This window comes from Crocuta crocuta, unplaced genomic scaffold (assembly GCF_008692635.1).
Source record: "Crocuta crocuta isolate KB4526 unplaced genomic scaffold, BGI_CrCroc_1.0 scaffold7, whole genome shotgun sequence".
NCBI lineage: Eukaryota > Metazoa > Chordata > Mammalia > Carnivora > Hyaenidae > Crocuta > Crocuta crocuta.
The window spans coordinates 5747397-5761043 of NW_027531904.1; the positions used below are offsets into that span (position 1 = coordinate 5747397).

At 48.6% G+C, this 13647-nt stretch overlaps 1 protein-coding gene across 1 annotated transcript in view; it reads left to right on the forward strand.

Moving 5' to 3' along the window:
• Positions 1-1618: 1618 nt before the first annotated feature.
• The window catches only part of ABHD2 (abhydrolase domain containing 2, acylglycerol lipase), a 113852-nt gene continuing 101823 nt past the window's right edge, over positions 1619-13647 (forward strand). Inside the window, exon 1 of the mRNA XM_077774393.1 lies at positions 1619-1716. The gene's annotated coding sequence lies outside the window, so the exon portion shown is untranslated. The remainder of the gene's footprint in view (positions 1717-13647) is intronic.

The window sequence follows — 13647 nt, forward strand, 5'->3', positions numbered from 1 at the left end:
TATGGCGCTCGCTCACTAAAATTCTTTGCCTCTGAAGCCTGGCTTTTTTGCTTCCAAGTTGTTAAGAGAATATAGAGGAATAAATAAGTGAGGCGCAACATTTTTTTAAGTAACGGGACATCTGGATGAAAAATACAGCAACAGCAAAGGATTCTTTCTCCTTGTTCACCCTGGAACATTTTGGGTGGGGGGCTCTCTCAAAGGCAGACCCAAAGAGTCTAGGGCTCAATTCAGGCCAGAGGCTATTTCTGTTCACACTCTTGGACTTCTATGCCTTGAGGATGGGGACTGGGCTTCAGGAGTCCCTGAAAGATCTTATGCAGTGGTTTCTGGTCCAGTGCTGATCAGCCTTCAAAGGGTTATTTGGTCACACTCCATGAAACTTAAGCGTTGGACACTTGGAAAGCTGAACAGGATGGGGAAAGCTCCATTCTTCCCTGTCATGATCCTGAAATGTGCTGGGGAAAATGTAACATTGCTACCAATACTGCTTCCCTTCTCTCACTAAATGCTCCTCAAGTCTCATCCTCCCCCCTCTCTCTCTTCCAGCCCTACTGTGGCCTGGTCAGGTGGCCCTGTCCACCCCTTAAAAGGAGTTGCATTTCCAGTCAGTCAAACGTTCTATTCTTGGCGAAGCACATGCCATTGCAAAAGCAGTTTCAGGCTCATAGAATTTTAGAACTGGGCCTACTTCTATGGACCCATGGAGGTGAGTGGGTGGAGAACCAGCTTTGATTAGATGCCTGCTGAGTGCCAGGCACGTCGTGTTTACCAGATTTATTTAATCTCCTCATCAACTACCATTCTTAACTCCCAGTGGCGAAAGGAAGAAATCGGGGTGCATGCGGGAAGGTCAAGTGACTAGCTCCGAGCCAGGCAACCAGTACTCGTCAAGGGCAGGTCTGACTCTAAAGGCTGCATTCTTCCAGGCTGCCATTGGGCTACTGTCATCTTAAGGGCTGAACAGGCAAGTGGGACAGTAACAGGTCCACACTGCCCAGCACGTCCCCATCACCCTAACCTAGCTGGAAGGGGCCAGAGGCTGAGGCCTCCACATCCTTTCCTCTCCTTGTGGCTCGGTGATTCACCAACCTCCCTCCCCTCCCGGTTATGACCAGTGTCGCGGGCCGTGTCCTGGGCTACAGGTGAGTGAGTCGGTAGGCCGGGAGCCATCAGATTCTGCAGCCGAGCTAACCACCAGTTGGCCTCCCTCCTCTCAACTCAAGAGACACCTGAACTTAGCCGGCGCCCCAAACAAGCTCGCGGTCGCAATTGCCTCCCTCTCTGCACCCCGCCCCCATCAACAGCAAACAAGACCCATCTTTTAGCCCACCTCCCCTTTTCCCCGCCCCCTCTTTGCTAGCCTCATCCAATAGAGTCTCAGCCCACGGGCTAAAGACGTCAAAAGTAACCAACTGTGGAGGAGTTCTTTGCCGAGGGTCCCGCCTCCACCCTGAGAAGCAGCTCCGCTGACCAATGGAGTTCCCGCTGGTTGCAAAGGGCTCGTAGAGCGGCGGCTTGGCCGCCCAATAAGCAGGCGGGTTCCGAGTCAGGGGCGTGGCAGAAGCGGTTGTCAGGGGCGTGGCGGCAGTTGCTTGGGCGGGGCCGGTGGTGNCCAGGGGTTCCGGCAGCATTTCCATGAGCGCCGCCGGCAGCCGCGGAGCTGCGGGAACCGGGCTGGGGCCAAGCCGGACCGCGGCAGTCAACCACGCGCAGGTAAAGCCACGACCGAGCGAGCTCCGCTAAGCCGAGACCGTTCCCTCTGTCTGTCCGGCCGGATCCCTGAGACCCGAGGTCCCTGCCGTGGCTCGGCCCCATCGCGCCGCTGCCTGCGCCTCGGATCCTCCGGGGCCTGTCACCTGGCGCCGCAGGGGTCCCCACGGCCGGCTCGCCCAGGGGCTGGGAGGGAGGCAGCCTGGACCGCGGCGCGAGGGATACGCCTTTTTTGAAAGCCCTTTGTCCCCTCCTGCCCCCGGTATCGAGGCTGGGGCCATCTCTGACCGCGGCCTCCCTGCCGGCTCTGCTTCCATTGGTCCTCACTCGTGGGACCTCTGGGGTTTGGGGAGGGGGTCTGCCGACCCAGGCCTGGTGAGGGAGTTCGGGGATCCGCACCGGGAAGGAGAGGGCCGAGGGGCCTGTTTACAGCTCCAGATATCCGAGGGGCCTCTGCGTTGCAGGGCTCCAGTAGCGCACCCCGGATCGGTGGGTTCAAGTTGTAAGGAGGCAGCTTTTGACCCATTTGGAGGCGCTCTTACTGAGCTTGGCCCCGCGCCAGGCACTGTTCTAGGCGCTTCGTGGGCTTTCCCCACAGAGAGCTGTCCAGCAGCGCAAGCAGCTGCCTGTCCGGCGAGGCAGCCGGTGCCTCGACCTTGGAAGTGTCTGGCAGAGCCAGATGACAGCCACCTGTCAGGGATGCTTAGAAAGGACTCTCAAAGGAGGGCTGCATGACCCACCTGTAAGATACACTCTGGGTGACCTTTAAGGCCTAGCTTGAGGAGGATATTTCTGGGGGTCTGTTGGTTTGGAAGCGGGTGTTGAATTCACCATAATGAATTTTGGGGTCTCAACTCGGAAGAGTGGGTGTTGGCAAAGAGAGTGGAGTATACCAAGAAGACAAGGTTTATTTAGCCATTGTGAAACTGTAATTGGAGCTACCTTGGAAATTCCATGTTTTAATCTCCCCAGTTCCTCTCTTTTGGTTGCCCCACCTCCAGTGTGTCAATTTCACCTGCATTCCAGTAACCAGATCCAAGGATAGGTTCCAGGAACAGGCTCCTGAGAGGGGCCTGGGATTGGTAGGTTTGGCACAGCTCATGTGGTCTCCGCCTCGAGCTTTTCCAGGGCCATTCATTACAACCGCATTAAGTCGAGTCCAAAAGAGAGACCGTACAGTACCCCTTTCATTACTCTCTGTCATTTGCCTGAATGGAGAGGACATCATAATCTTCTGAAGGTCAGGAGGCAGAGAAAGGCCCTTACTACCACTTGCTGCCTGTTTTAGGATGAATTAATCTTTGAATATCCTGGTCAGAAAACAGACCGGGCCATATACTGTAGATCGTCGGCATGCACGTGGGGCCGCTTAGAGCTGCCGATCCCTTGGTTAGAGCTCACCTAATCTGGCTTTTCAGCGCACAGGTGAGGAAACTAAGGCCCACAGACTGCTCATCACAGAGCCGCGACTAAGGGGTGAGCTGCTGACCCTGGATTTCACACATACATGACTTGTATTTCTCTGGCCCTCTTGATGTTTAAATTCTAATGGAGTCCAGAAAGATTAGGAGCAGAGATTTTGGTGCGAGTGCCTGGGTTGGAATCCTAGCCCTTACTTCTTACAATCTGTAACCCTGGGCAAGTAAGTTAACCTCTCTGTGCCTCTGTTTGCTCACCTATAAAACAGAAATGATAATGGTACTTAGATTAGAAGGTTGTTTGGAGGTTTGCATGAGTTACTATATCTGAAGCATTTAGAACGGAGCCTGGCACATAGTAACCGCTTTTAATGTGCTAAGTACGATGTTCAGTTGCCTTTTTCTATGTTCCCCNTCCTCCCCCTCAATTCATTAAACATATTTCAGATTTCATTGTAGCAGAGACGTCTGTGGCGTTTTCTGTCACACTGCATTATTATAAACATTTTTCTTTTATAGAATCATGTAATTCATTTCCTGTTCGTCCTCCCCTTTGTAATTAACGGCTTTTAGACCACAGGTCTTTTTGATTCTCTTTAAAAACGGGAGGAAAGAAATCCTTCAGTGTGATAAACAAAGTCCCTGATATCCTTCCAAATATCTGTTCCCTCTGTTCAGCCTTCCAGCCCATTTGTCAGCGTGATGCAGCTTGATTATAAATGGATGAACATTTTTAGATGAAGATTTCATGAGCCGCTGTATTAAGTGCTTTTTGGAAGTTCAAGGATCGTGTGTCAAATGCATTTAAGCAAGTTCCTTAGTCATTGGAGCAGCGGGAGCACCCACAGCGCCTCTCCTCCTCGGCAGGAGCACAAGCGTGTGACTGATTTCTGCTGGGGATGTAGCTTCTTCACGGGCTTTCCTGTGTTGTCCCTGTTCTTTTCTCAAGCTTGAAATAAACAAGAAAGTGCAGTAGGATGACTTTTCGTGGGGAAAGTTCTCTTTCTTTCCCTTTCCTTTTGCCCGTATTTTCACGATTGCTTTCGTGGTTCTGATAAATATCTTACCTCATTTTGCCAGCCAATTCCCTTTTTGAGTTTCATTTAAAAAACAATTTTTTTTTATTCTTTATTTATTTTTGAGAGAGAGACAGAGAGACAGAGTGCGAGCGGGGGAGGAGCAGAGAGAGAGGGAGACACAGAATCCGAAGCAGGCTCCAGGCTCTGAGCTTGTCCGCACAGAGCCCGACGGGGTGGGCTCGAACTCACGGACCTCGAGATCATGACCTGAGTTGAAGTTGGACGGCTAACTGATGGAGCCACCCAGGCGCCCCAGCCCTTTTTTTTATTTTTTAAGCTTGTTTATTTATTTTGGAAGAGAGACAGAGGGCAAGCGGGGGAGGGGCAGAGAGAGAATGGAAAGCAGGCTCCTCACTCTCAATGCGGAGCCTGATGCGGGGCTCAATCTCATGAACCTGTGAGATCATGATCTGAAACCAAGAGGCGGACACATAACTGACTGAGCCACCCAGGTGCCACAGCCAATTCCCATCTAACTGGAAGATAACCAGTCACCTTTATTTCTGGCAGGAAACCTTTGGTTTTGGTTTCTCTGTTTTTATGAGTTTTCTAGAATGAAGCAAAGATTAGCATATTCATTGATGGACACCTTCTTAAGAGTTGATTCTGAGTTTGCGTTTTTGTTTTCGATAACCTAGAGTTCAGCCATCTTGGAATAATTGTTTTCCTTTCTCTGTGTGTTAATATGGGGCCCCTTTCCCTCCACCTTGCTTTCTTTTCTATAACATCTGGGCGAAAGGCTTCTCATTCACAGTTATTCCTTAATTCTCCCACTTACGCCTTCCTCCTGGTAATCTCTGGAGGAGCCCAGAAAGAGCATAGTGGTTCCCCTCCGCCCAGAACATGAGGTTATTTCTTTGGTCCTCTGGAAGACAGAGGTATAGTCTGGCTTATCTTTTGCGCAAAACCTGGCCCTTTATTAAAAACCCCAGCAGAGAGACCTCTAGAATAATAGAATTTCACGTGGCAGAATTTCTGCTGTGATCTACTGCTAACGTTATTCTGGTTTTTATCACAATGTGGGGTTGGAGCCCTCCTTGACCAATTCGAGAGTGAAGATGACCAGGGCATGCGACGTTTAAGCCTTCTGGCCCCGTTTTGGGCTAAACTATCCCCAGGAACAGAGCGCTGGAAGTTCGGGCCACCGCTTGCTGTGGTCTGGCTTGAGAATTTTAGAGCAGCTTTTCATGTCCCAACCTTTTTGACCGTGCATGGACATTTTTAACCCCTGTGCTGCTATTTTTGGGTCGATGCTGTGTTCTTGCCGTCATCATCTCCCTCCAGGATCATTTTTCATATCTGCATATTTATTTTTCATACCTACATATTGGTTCCAGGGCATCATATGTTTTGGATTCAAAGGTTTCTTTCTACGAAATGGCTGGTGCGGACAGATGATCAGACCTGTCATCATCTGTGAAGCTTGTGCCTGGGACCCCGCTGGTTGCAGAGCTTGTGATACAAGGGCCCCCTTTTCCGATCTGTGGTAACAGGGAAGCGGCAGACAGGTAAAGGGCTCGCCAGAGACCTGAAACCTTGACATCCTCTGATTTGCCTTGTTTCTGGTTTTCTCTTGTCGTCTTTAAGTCGGGGCTCATTAAGTCCGACAAACGAGCATCTGGCGTGTGCCAGGAGAGCAGCTGTCCGGTGAACAAGTGTGTTCGGTTTGCTGCATAAAGACGGGTTTGTTTTTATTTTACGTTGAAAACGTTTTAACGTTTGTTAATTCAAACTTGAAAAATCGGTAGTGCATGACAAAAGAACACGTTTTGAAGGGCACCAAAGATGAGGCCCTAGACACACCTCTGTCCACGCCTGACTCCTGCTGCCTAATGTGTTCGACCAGCGTCACTGATCTCTTTGTCCTCCAGGGGTGTTCCAGGTGCGGCAGCAAATTTCCCATGAAGGTCTCCTTCCCTTTTGCACAAACGGTAGCGTACTATATACATGCTATTTGCAATCTTGCTTTTTTTTTTTCATTTATTATTTCTTGGTGGTATGGAAAGGAAGCTTCAGTGTCAATTTTTAAATAATGTTTATTTATTTTGAGAGAGAGAGAGAGACGGAGAGAGAGAATCCTAAGCAGGCTCCATGCTCTGCGCAGAACCCAACGCGAGGCTAGAACTCACAACTGACCGTGGGATCATGATCTGAGCCAAAGTCAGGAGTCGATTGCTTAGCTTTAACCAACTGAGCCACCCCAGCACCCCTCAGGCTCATTTTTTATGAAGGTGGTCTATGTTAGCTGTTTTCTGTTTCTGAGGATGCTAAGAACCAATCTTCTTTAGGCAGCAGCTTTGCGTGGAGGTCCTGAGGCATTTTGTGGATATTTGGGGGCGAAGCTGTTTCTTCTCTACATCTTGTAGCTCTCAGCCTGAGAAGAGGCCAGCTGAGGTGGAGGGCTGCTCCTAAAGGTCGTCCTGTGAAGGGAGCGTGGGAGAATGAGGAACTGTCACGTTGAGCCCTTCACCTTCACCCTCAGGGCATATTGTGCTAGAATGGCCAGGGAAGGCTTGTTGTGTTTTCTCTGGTCTCCAGGGAAGGCTCCTGGACCTTCCCGGTACCCGCTTCAGCACCTCTGTCACATCTAACTCTGCCTCCCGCACCGCGGCACTGACTCTGTGTGTCCTTGCCCCTGAGCATCAGGGAGGAACTGGGCACCTCACTCCCAGACTTCCTGTTTGGGCGGCTCTGCCAAGTTCCCTGCCCCTTGTCTCTCACCCCAGGAAAACCCAGCTCTCCCACCTGCGCCTCTGTCGAGCCTCTGTCCTAAACCAGCATGCGGGAATACAATTTCTGTTGTTGCCCTTAGGAACGTTTCCCAAATTCTCTACTTTGCCATTTCAAGGGCTGAACCTGACATGGCCTGGCCAAGCTTTCTTCTGGCGGGGACTCTGAGAGTTCCGGGGTCCCTCGTATTTGAATTTTCTAAGACTGTACTTAGGTTCTGTGTGACGGCACTGAATGATCTTCTGGCCTTCGGTGGCTCCCAGATCTTGCCCGTTCTGTTTCCCTCTTCAAATGTGCCTTAATCTTCATCTTGCTTTTATTTACCTCTGAGTCTAATTTAAAACTTATTTATTTATTTATTTATTTACTTTTGAGAGAGACAGAGACAGAGTGCAAGCAAGGGAGAGGCAGAAAGAGAGGGAGACACAGAATCCGAAGCAGGCTCCAGGCTCCGAGCTGTCAACACAGAACCCGACGCGGGTCTCAAACTCAAGAACCGCAAGACCATGACCTGAGCCAAAGTCGGACGTGTAACTGACTGAGCCACCAGGTGCCCCGCTCTGAGTCTAATTTACAGGCACCTTGAAATTGAATTGAATCTCCAAGATCTGAGTCAGCTAGTCTAATCTGGAGTCATTACTTCCTAGTCTTTGCTCAGTGCTGTGCCACACCGCCCGTCCGTCATGCCACAGATACTTGTTATGTGATTCTAGAGGGGGGTGGCTTTATCAGTTGTGCTTTTTCCCGCCTCCTGGAGGTAACAGAGAAAGAAACTTTGAAAATTGCCCCGTTTGTGCACACTCGCTCCTGACGTGTATTTATGCACTGTTCACTTAGTCATGGCAGAGCATAAAAAACAAGTCAGGAAGTCCAGCTTAGGATTGTCACGTGTTAATCTTTGCAGATAAGAAACTGAAAAGCCTTGTCATCTCCTATGTTGCCATCTTTCAACTTGTTTACCTATTTGTTTGTTTATCTATTTTTAAGTAAGCTCCACTCCCAACACGGGGCTTGAACTCACAGCCCCGAGATCAAGAGTCGCACATTCTGATGACTGACTGAGCCAGCCAGGTACCCCTATTGTTGCCCTCTTTTAAGAAAAGATATTTTAATACCAAAAATGCGGGAAGGTCGGTGTCCCAGGGTAAAGAGCAACCTTCTAAAACCTTCTAAACAGAGCAGATTTAGATTGCCGGAAAGCTTGAGCTAGTGGAGATGGAATCATGGCTTTAGGGGAGCCTGAAGAAGAGGGTGCTGGTCAAGGAGGGTTCCACTTTTCTGGGTTCCTTAAACGGTGCTGGGAAACCAGGCCATACATGTAGCCAAGCTGCCAACCCCCTCCCCGCCCCCCCCATGGCATCGTTCAGTGTGGGTTTGTGCCTGGTGTTTTCAGGTGGTGTGGACTACACAGTGTCATAATGCAGTTGTAGTATCTTAGAGTGATATGAGTTGATCCTGGAAGTTGTTCTTTGACTCTGTGGGGTCTTGATTTGTTTGTCTAAAGTACTGTGCTGTGGTTCTTTTTTTTTTTTTTTAAGTTTATTTTTAATTTTTTTCTAACGTTTATTCATTTTTAAAATTTTTTTTAAATCTTTTTTAATATTTTTTATTTATTTCTGAGAAAGAGAGACAGCGTGACCAGGGGAGGGTCAGAGAGAGAGGGAGACACAGAATCCGAAGCAGGCTCCAGGCTCAGAGCTAGCTGTCAGCACAGAGCCCGACACGGGGCTCGAACCCATGAACCGTGAGACCATGACCTGAGCCGAAGTCGGATGCTTAACTGACTGAGCCACCCAGGCGCCCCACTAATGTTTATTCATTTTTGAGAGCAAGACAGAGCATGAACAGGGGAGGGGCAGAGAAAGGGAGACCCAGAATCTGAAGCAGGCTCCAGGCCCCAAGCTGTCAGTGCAGAGCCCAACGTGGGGCTCGAGCTCATGAACTGTGAGATTGTGACCTATACACAAGTCTGACACTCAACTGATGGAGACACCCAGGCACCCCTGAAGCTTATTTATTTATTTTGAGAGAGACAAAGAGAGCAGGGGACGCGTAGAGAGAGAAGAAGAAAGAGGGAGAGACAGAGAGTCCCAGGGCTCGAACTCATGAACCATGAGATCATGACCTGAGCCGAAATCAGGAGTTGGATGCTTAACTGACTGAGCCACGTAGGCCCCCCGACCATGTTGTAGTTCTTTTTTTTTTTTTTTTTAATTTTTAATGTTTTTATTTCTGAGAGAGAGAGAGAGAGAGAGAGACAGTGTGAGCAGGGGAGGGTCCGAGAGAGAGGGAGACAAGAATCTGAAACAGGCTCCAGGCTCTGAGCTGGCTGTCAGCACAGAGCCCGATGCNCTCTGTGAGGCGGACACAGGCTTCCTGTCATGATTATGCCACTCATGGCTCCTTTCCAGAGGCGAACACTTTAGAAATACTAATTGGCACAGTCGGTTGAGCATCCAGCTTCAGCTCAGGTCATGACCCAGGGTTCATGAGTTCGAGCCCCGTGTCGGGCTCTGTGCCGACAGCTCGGAGCCTGGAGCCTGCTTCAGATCCTGNTATAGTTCTTAAGGACAAGGAGAGTCGGGGAGGCTGGGACGGGACCTCGGCCACTCATTGGAATGGAGACCCTTCAGTGTTTCTATACATCAGCCTCCTGAAACATATGCTTAAACCTGTTCTTGAGTTAATATTGTCAGGCGGTGGCTCATATTGTTTCCAAGGTAGATTGTGACTTGTCATCCGAGCCCCATGGTACTTCCCGCACTACTCCAGTAGCACTGTCACACTCCATCCCAAATCAAAGGACAAGGATATTTTCTAGAAGTTCCTTGCGTTCTCCTTAAATTGAGAACATTCAGACTTGTTGGCTTCATGTTAACACTAATGGGAAATATTTACAAAGCCTGTCCTGGGTCATTGGGACGGCCTCATTCTGTCAGGGTCCAGCCACATGGCCTCAGTGTCCCCCACCTGTGTGTGATATTCCTGTGAGCTGGAGCCAGGTAAGCCATCCCAGAGAAAAATACAGAAGGACTTAGTGTGGAGAGGACGGGCTAGCGTCGGGGAAAGCCAAGGGAGAGCACAGAGCACTGCGCAAAGCAAGGCTTCAGCGACGGTCCCAGCAGAGAAGGGGGGACGCGAGGGTGCGGCTGTCGCGCTGTGCCTGGCACTCACAGGACCTGTCGGAGCAGGCGGGAACACGGTGACATCGTCCAGGGCTTTCAGGCCTGGAAGACGGCAGCAGCCTCACTGTGCTAATGTGGTTAATCCGACTCTCACTGTTTGAGGAATATTATTTGTATTTATTTGTACATTTGTCTTGGTCGCCATTGTTGTGTAAGTGCTAAAAGAAGTTTATGCCACGTTTTATGTTTGGACATTTGGAGAAATTGTATAATAAATAATCATTGAAAATATAGCTCAATTTAAATTTGAGGATTGATTAAAAAGTCCTCAGGGGATCTGGAAGGACTGTTTTTCTTCCTCGTCAGAGGGGACCATTTAGCACCTGCTTTNTCTCTGTCTCTCTCAAAAAATACATAAACATTTAAAAAAATCAGAAGTATTGTTTGAATTGAAATGAAAAGTTAGTCTGCGTCCTTGGTGCCGTGCCTTAGTAAGAGCCTGTGGTGTGTGCAGCTGGCACTAAGTGTCTACACCAAGGGAGAAGGGAGCCCCCCAAAAGCAATTTCTTTGGTTCTTTTTGCTTGTTTAATTTTGGAGTTGGGTTTGGAGTTCTTTCTCCATTGAGATTTGCACCACCCGGACCGTAGGAGGAGCAGCCCACGACTCGTTTGCCAGAAGCAGCTATTATTTGCCATCATTGTCCCAAGGACCAAGGAATCTTGACTATCACGGAAGTTGGGTGTGAACTTGAGCCTCAGTGACTACGGAGACTATTTGTTGTGTAGCTAAATAATCATTAATTCGTTTATTAGCTTTTATTATGGGAATTTTAAAGGGAGACGGAAGTAGAAAGAGTCGTATGGTGAACGCCCCAGGCCCATCACCGGCTTCCGCAGTGACCAGCTCCTGACTCTGTTCTAGCTGCTCCCCCGCCCACAATCATTTGGAAGTAGATCCCAGACATCGTGTCATTATATCTCTAAATGTTTCCATGATATTTCTTAATAACAAGGATCCTCTGGGGCGTCTGGGTGGTTCGGTCGTGATCTCGTGGTTCGCGAGTTCGAGTCCCATGTTGGCTTCTTTGCTGTCAGCTCGGAGCCAGCTTCGGATCCTCTCTTCAGACCTGTCCCCCAACTTGCCCATGAGCTCGCATGCACTCTCCCTCTCTCGCAAAAAAAAGAAAAATAAGGGTCCCTTTATTAAACATGACTGTAATACTATTATTATACTTTAAAAAGTTAACAATGATTTTTTTAATACCATCGACTATTGTCATTATTCAAATTTGTGATTGTTTTAAAATGTCAGAAATGCTTTTCTTCTCCCTTTTTTATTTTTATTTTTTGTTAATGTTTATCCATTTTTGAGAGAGAGACAGAGCACGAGTGGGGGAGGAGCAGAGAGAGAGGGAGACACAGAATCTGAAGCAGGCTCCAAACTCTGAGATGTCAGCACAGAGCCCGATGTGGGACTCAAACTCACGAACTGTGAGATCATGACCTCAGCTGAAGTCAGACGCTTAACGGACTGACCCACCCAGGTGCCCCCGCTTCTCCCTTTTTAAAAAATACTTATTTATTTCTTTTGAGAGAGACAGAGAGAGTGAGAGCAGGGTCAGGACAGAGAGAAAGGGAGAATCTCAAGCAGGCTCTGCGCTGTCAACACAGAGCCGGATGTGGGACTCGAACTCAGGAAACTGTGAGATCATGACCTGAGCTGAAATCAAGAGTTGGACGCTTGAACCACCCAGGTGTCCCACAAGTGTTTTTCTTCTTAAGCTTGATTTTTTTGAATCAAGATTCAGATGCAGAGATTTTTATTTACTTTTAAACAGGTAATACATTTACATGGTAGAAATTCAAAAGGAATGATAAACAGTAAACAATAAAAGACCATCCTCCCCAGAAGCCATGAACGTTGCTAGTGTCGTGTATATTTTTTCCGAGATACTTGATGCGTACGTAGCCCAGCTAGTGTGCGTGCCTGTCCCTGTCCTAGACCTTTCTTTCTTACGTAACTGGTAGTGTACTGTGCATGTGGTCCTCTTCCTTGCTTGGTTCAGTTAACGTGGAATGATGCATCTTAGCAGATTTACACATGCATTGCTTGGCATCCTGTTAACTTTCTCAGATTTCCAATTATGATGGAGGGAAACCTAACATGCTGAGGAGTATGTGATCGTACTGGTGTTTTTCGTTTGTTCAGTAGACATTGATTGAGCTCTCTGTCTGCGGGGCCGCTGCTGTCTGGCCCTTGCGTGGGGGCTGGACCCTCTGCCCCACCATCAGCCCATACTCGGCCCTGAGGTCACTTTCCATAAATACCTCCTCAGCCTCCAGCTCCTCACAGCTAGCTCCCTGTGTGGCCCCAACTGGGCTCCCACTGTGGGCTTATGCCCTTCTCCATTCTGATCATGTAAATAAAGTGCTCACTCTCTCTGTCAGTGCCCTTCTACCACACTGAAAAATATGTCCTTCTAAATAGTAAGATGTTGGTAAATGCCAAGTAGCTTATAGCTGTGGATATTTTCCCCAATTTGGAAGACACAACCCCTTTCCCTTGGTCTATCGTTAATATCACTCATCAATCTATTTATTGACTCTACATAGAAAGCTGGATGTTGCAGCGAAATTGCCAGAGAAATCTTGACTTTGCCACCAAAGAGCTTCTAAGAGGAAGGCAGGGTGTTTTTAAGGCTCTCTTTGGATGGAAGAGGCTCAGGAAGCACCTATTGACGGGGCTAAAGTAGTCGGGATCCATCCAGCTCTACAAAGGGCCTCTGAGATGTGAAGGCGCCTCCCCTCTTTGTATTGTATTCCTAGAGCCTTACCCATAGCTGGGCACCGGCAAGGTCCCTGGGCCTCAGTTTCCTCACTTGCATTAATGATAACTCAAAGAACTGTTTTGAATACCAAATCAAATGAGGGAATGTCTGAGGACGCATGTTGTAAACAGTACATTAGGTAATTTGTCTCCACTGTGAACTTCAGTGCATTTTGTGATTTGCTTGAGGAATAACTGATGTATTTAAATCAAGAATTTGATACACTGTAGAGTTACACAAATAGGAATTTTTATTATCATCTGGTTCTCCTCCTTCATTTTCCAGATATAGTGACTTGTTAACAACAGCCAGAGAAGACCCCCAGGGGCCCAGGGTGAGGGTCTTCAAATCCTAACCTGTGGTTTGCAAACTGAATATTTTCTCTGGGTGGCTGACAGAGAAGCTCATGGGCTGGGATGGGAATATAGGTGTGTCCACGTATGACCCACTGGTCACCTGGAGAAGATGGGTAGATTGGCTTGGTCGTGATTGCACCCAGGCAAGTCTGGGAGCTGGGCTAACCAGGCTTGCAGACCCGGACATTTGGCTCTGGACTGGGATTCTTGAGCCTTGTTGCAGAAAGCAAGCTTCCCCTCTGCTTCTGGTGAAGACCCCATTGCCAAGTTCACATTGTGTTTCAGTTTTTAATTATTTAATGTAATAGCCGGACATGTAATGGGTAAGGGAACCAAGGTGCAGAGAGGTTAAGATGCTTGCCCCAAGTCACACAGTCACTAATGGTACAGCTGCGTTT